Source organism: Bubalus bubalis, chromosome 1, assembly GCF_019923935.1.
Source record: "Bubalus bubalis isolate 160015118507 breed Murrah chromosome 1, NDDB_SH_1, whole genome shotgun sequence".
Classification (NCBI taxonomy): Eukaryota; Metazoa; Chordata; class Mammalia; order Artiodactyla; family Bovidae; genus Bubalus; species Bubalus bubalis.
Window position 1 is genome coordinate 130,810,335 of NC_059157.1, and position 6,202 is coordinate 130,816,536.

At 38.9% G+C, this 6,202-nt stretch overlaps 1 long non-coding RNA gene across 1 annotated transcript in view; it reads left to right on the forward strand.

Annotated features, from left to right (window-relative positions):
• Positions 1 to 6,202, forward strand: part of LOC102397510 — a 95,820-nt gene that overhangs the window by 60,714 nt on the left and 28,904 nt on the right. The window lies entirely within an intron of this gene.

Sequence of the window (6,202 nt, forward strand, 5' to 3'; positions counted from 1 at the left end):
GCTTTCTATGAAGAAGTGTGAATAGATAATAGTGAAAAAAAATGGCTAAATGATTAAAAATTAATTTAATCTGAATCTGTGAGGTCAAAAACGGCAAGGTCAAAACAGTCATTTAACTGGATTTAGGCTTTTCAGATCTGAATGCTGTTCAATTTAGCTCTTTGCCAAGGCCCAACTTTGGTCTTAGCAAAACAGTGTCTAGTAGTTTGAAGCTCCTAAACAATCAGAACTCTTTTTATGAGAAATGTCAATCTTTATGTATTAGTGGAACACAAACATGTGGCTTACATTTCCCTTCAAATGCGTGTGAGGTTAGAATTAAAGAACTGGTTACTTGGCGAAGGTCACCATTTGGCAAGAGAATGCTTAGTTTTGCTAATCCCATCCCTATTTGGAAAACAGATGGAGACATTTTTGCCTACCTCAAAAAAGGTCTCATTCTTTTAGTTTATAATTGATGAGCAGAAGAGAGAAACCAGTTTTGGATCTCAAGGGTAAAAAAATCATCACATGCTTAAGGATTAAAAATATTTTATGTAATTCAAGATATAGTATCTGTGCCATTTTCCTCTGAATCAATACTTATTTTCCAACATTTTATTGATCCATGACCAAAGTGACAAAAGAGACTGAGTTAAAGGAAGATCCCTGGAGAATTTTCTTGTTCTGGAGAAAGAGCCTTTGTGGCAGTTAGAATAGGTGTTCTCTTGACACTGGTTTCCTGCAAGTGAGCTCTGCAGACCAGCAGCATCAGTGCCACCTGGAAGCCAGTTAGAAATGCAGAATCTTAACTTGCACCTTGGACCTAACAGGTCCTCATTTTAACAAGATCTCCAGGTGATTCATTAGCACATTAAAATTTCAGAAGCACTGGCCTTTGTTTCTGAACTGTTGAGACATGGACCAGTGAGACAAATTTTAGCCACTTTATGCTGGCTTGTCTCCATTCTTTTGCATGACATAAAAGTATTTAGAGCTTGAATCTTCTCTTTGCCAGCTTCTTTCCGTCATCCTTGAGGGCCTTGTTAGAGAATTTGGATTTTACTTTGTGTCTGTAACTTTTCTAATTGTTTTACATATATTATTTAATCCTTGAAACAAACTTATGAAGTAGCACTATTAATCTCTAGATTTGACAGATGAGGAAACTGAGGCACACAGGAAAATCTTGCCCAAACTTGGACAGCTTGTACATGACGAAACCTGTACAAACCTGTACAAACAGAACCACTAACCACTACACTGAATTGCATCTCAGTACAATGTATATTATGGAAACCCTGTTCTGAGTGTTATAGTATCCATGAGAAGTAATAGTAAGGAAGATACCATTTCATAGAAATGACAGAGGAGTCCCAAAATATACTGCAAGTAAGAGAGGCATCTTGGGTCATGAACTATTTCTTTTTTTGAACTTAAAATATAGTTATTTTTAGTATTTTTGTCCTGCTCTATGGATTTTTTCCCTTTTATTATTATTTTTTTAATTAAAGTTGATTTACAGTGTTACGGCACCCCACTCCAGTACTCTTGCCTGGAAAATCCCAGGGACGGAGGAGCCTGGTGGGCTGCAGTCCATGGGGTCACACAGAATTGGACACGACTGAAGTGACTTAGCAGCAGCAGCAGCATGCCAATTTTTGCTGTACAGCAGTGAGTCAGTTATACATATATATGTATACATTCTTCTTTTAATATTCTTTTCCATTATGGTTTATCATAGGATATTGAATATAGTTCTCTGTGCTTGTTTATCTATTCTGTATATAATGGCTTATATTTGCTAGCCTCAACCTCCCACTCCATCCTTCCCTGAACCCCTCCCCCTTGGCAACCATCAGTCTGTTCCCTATGTCTGTGACCGTGTTTCTGTTTAATAGATATGTTCCTTTGTGCCATATTTTAGATTTCACATTTAAGTGATATCAGATGGTATTTTTCTTTTTCTGACTTACTTCACTTAGTATAATAATCTCTAGCTGCATCCATGTTGCTGCAAAGGACATTCCTTTTTTCTTTTTTTATGGCTGAGTAGCATTCCATTGAATATCTGTACCACTGCTTCTTTATCCATTCATCTGTTGATGAACGTTAGGTTGTTTCCATGCCTTGACTATCGTGAATAGTGCTGCTATGAACATAGGGGGTGCATGTACTTTTTTGAATTATAGTTTTGTCTGGATATATGCCAGGGAGTAGCATTGCTGGATCACATGGTAATTCTTATTTCAGTTTTCTGAGGAACCTCCATAACTGTTTTCCACAGTGGCTACACCAACTTACATTCCCACCAACAGAGTAGGAGGGGGTCCTTTTTCTCCACACACTCTCTAGCATTTATTTGTAGGCTTTTAATGATGGCCATTCTGACGGCATGAGTTAGTAAGTCACTGTAGTTTTGATTTGCATTTCTCTAATCTTAGCGATGCTGAGCATCTTATGTACTCTTTCTTATACTTGCCCAAATGAGTAGGTAGAATCTTAGCATGTGTTAAAAATAGAGGCAGAGGCTAGAACTTTTAGAGTTTATGCTGCTCACAATTCCAAGTAAATTTGATAGATTGGAAAAACCTGGTCTTATATTCATTTCAGTTCTGCTGCTGCAAATATATTCTGCCTTTATATTGTTCCTGTAAGATGCCAAGCCCCAAATCCCTTGGTTTTTCTGAATATGTTTGGATACCCTGAGGGCACTTCATGGCATGGTACTCAGGGTTCATTCTGTGAGACTGTTCTATGGGATTAATTCCCACCATATTTTAGACTTACATGGCTACAGAGGACTCAGAAGTTCTTCTGAACCATTTTCTGGTGAAAATGGAGCTGTGGCCTTGGTTTAATCCATATTCTCCATCCAAAGCCTTGCTCTGTTCATAAAATGATTCCACCTTCCATGTGCCCCCACAAAAGAAATGATATCACATACATGTTAATGGAAACCCATCCACACACTAATTACCTCTCTCAGTGAAATAAATTTCAGATACTAGCAAGCAGATAGGGATATATTTGTATGTCTTTGGCAGGGTCTACTGTTGTACTCCAGGCTATTTTGGTTATGTGAGAAGTAGGGGTAGAGGGGATTACTTGAGGAGGTTAATGGATCTACTTCCTGCTCCACTGAGCAGGACAAACTTCCTGTCTACTTTCTGAGATCTACTGGTCCTCAGCACAATTTAGCATCACTGGGAGATGTAAAGTGGTGGTGTAGTACAAAGAGCACTACATTAGGATTTTGAAGACTCAATCCCAACTTACTAGCTATGTAAACTTGGGTGAGTTACTTTGACCATACTGGAAACAGGGGTTTGTGATTCTTAACCTAAGGATCTTCGTGAGAATTAAATGAGGTCACTTGTGTGAAGGTCCCAGCATGATGCCTGCTACGTTGTAAGTATTCAGTACGTGTTCATTTTTTTTCCCCCTTTCTTGTAGCTGCCATCTTGGGACTTGGGGTCCACTTTGTGTTTTTTGTTGTTATAATTTTATTGAAGTATAATTGATTTACAATGTTGTATTTCATTTCTGCTATACAGCAAAGGGACACAGTTTTATATATATATTCTTTCTCATATTCTTTTCTATTATGGTTTATCAAAGGATATTGAATATAGTTCACTGTGTATACAGTAAGATCTTGTTGTTTATCCATCGTATATATAATAGATTGCATCTATTAATCCCAAACTCCTAGTCCTTCCCTCCCCCATCTGTCTTGACAGAAACTAATTTTTTCTTATGTAACTGAAACTTTTTGTTTTAAATTGGAGTAAGATGGCACAGTGGTAAAGAATCCTCCTGCCAATGCAGGAGACACATGAGACTCTGGTTCAATCCCTGGGATGAAAGATCCCCTGGAGGAGGAAAGGGCAACCCCCTCCAGTATTTTTGCCTGGAAAATTCCATGGACAGAAGAGCCTGGCGGGCTACAGTCCATAGAGCTGCAAAGAATCAGACATGACTGAGGACACACACACACACACACAGTTGCTTTACAATGTTGTGTTAGTGTCTGCTGTACAGCAAAGTGAATCAGCTATACATATTGGGGTCAACTTTGAGCATAAGTTCACACAACTGGTGAGTTCTGCTGTCTGTCCTCTACCCCTTTAATTCGTCCCCATAAAGTCTTCCCCTCCAAGACTCCTGGGGAATATACAGCCATTTTCAGTATCCTGCCCTGGCTTTGGTTTCTCCTTAGTCTTGCTCCTGTAGTATGACCCTTATAACTGATATCAGCCCCATGGCCAAGAGTCTCAGCTATCTTGAGTGCTGCACTCCCGGCAGGCTGGGCGGGAGCTAGAGGCTCAGTAGAGAGCTAAACTGGTGAGGACCAAAGCACTTGGGTTTCTAGTGGCTTTGGTTCTATGCATGTATGTGTTTTAGGGAGAAACTATTGTTAGTACTAAAACATAACAGTTTTATAGATTACTTATCATATGCCACATGCTTTATGTTCCTTTCCTCACTTATCCTCATAGCAGCTTTGCAAGATAGATATTATTACTGCCACTTTGCCAATGAAAAAATAGGCTCTGAGAATTTAAGTAACTTGCTTAAAGTAATACAGTTTGTAAGTGGCTGTGGTAGAGAAAAGGCTATTTCTGCATGCTCAGTCATGTCTGACTCTTTGTGACCCCATGGACTGTAGCCCGCCAGGGTCCTCTGTCCATGGGATTTTACCAGCAAGAATACTGAAGTAGGTTGCCATTTCATCCTCCAGGGAATCTTCCCAACCCAGGGATCGAAACCACGTGTCCTACATTGGCACTCAAGTTCTTTACCGCTGAGCCACCAGGGAACCACACTATTTTTTCTAACTGGGCAAGTAGTATTTACCAGGCTGTCTTGTAATTCAGTTCGGGTTGTGTGATTGTTTTTTAGCTGATGCATCTGGATGGAAGTGACATAAGTCATTTCCAGGACTGATTGTCTCTAGGTTCTGCTTTCCCTACCAGGATAGCAGAGGTACAGGATAAAGGAATTATCATCTCTTATCAGACTTATGACATGAACAAGAATAAATCTTATTGAAGATTTTGGGGCTTAGTTGAGTGACAGACTGGGTTTTAGAGCAAGTTGTTGGGACCCCAACATTCTAACACTGTGCTGTAGTGTCTTGATATTGACACTAATGACAGACATTAGAGAGTGAACAAAATTTGAATAAAGAGAAAGATAAAAGCTAAAAATGTGCTTTGCTTTTGAAAAAATAATATTGATTACAATTATTTGAGTGAATTAACACATAATTACCACTCAAAAAATGACTATTGGTAAGCATTATTTCATTTCAGAGTTGATTCTCTATATTTAAAGGTGCGAACAGTAAGTTACAAGCCATGCCCAGTCTCAGTGCTTAGAGATACACATTTGATGGCCATAATTGTTCTAGGCATAATAGTCATGTTCACAACTGTAAAAAGTTAGAATAATATGGGTTACAAGTGAACAAATGTTGGAAGAAGGCCATCCATTTTAAAATTCTTAAACATAGTGGTTACAGGCTGACCTGAATCTTAGTGAATTTTAAGCCACAACAAGATATTATACAGATACTCCAGAGGCTGTTGGAAGAACCTCAAACTTTTTTTATTTTTTTTTTAGTCATGTATTTACTGATAAGTAGATTAGTTTTATCAGTTGGGCCACATAATTAAAAATACCTCAAAAGCACTGTTTGTGTATTATAGGTTTTATGTAACATATAAACATATATACAAACCTCTAATAGAATTATAACAGTTACTTTCTTGAACAGTAAATTGATTAGAATATTCCCTTTTAGTATCAGAAAACTCAGACCTGAGAGTTCCCTGCTGGTCCAGTGGGTAAGAATCTGCCTGCCAGTGCAGGAGACAGGGGTTTGATTCCTGGTCCCAGAAGATCCCATGTGCCACGGGTCAACTAAGCCCCTACGCCACAACTGCTGTGTCCACACGCCGCAACTACTGAAGCCCTGGTGCTAGAGCCTGTGCTCCGCAGCAAGAGAATCCTGTGTACTGCAGCAAAAAGCAGCCCATGCTCACTCTAACTAGAGAAAGCCTGCACACAACAGGGAAGATCCAGCACAGCCCCCCTGGCTCCAAAAAAAAAAAAAATAGATTTTTTTTTTTTTAAAGAAAGAAAACTCAGACCTTTTTAAAAGGAACTTAAACACAGAAGGGTGTATTTTCAATAATAGCAAACTTACAAAGCATCC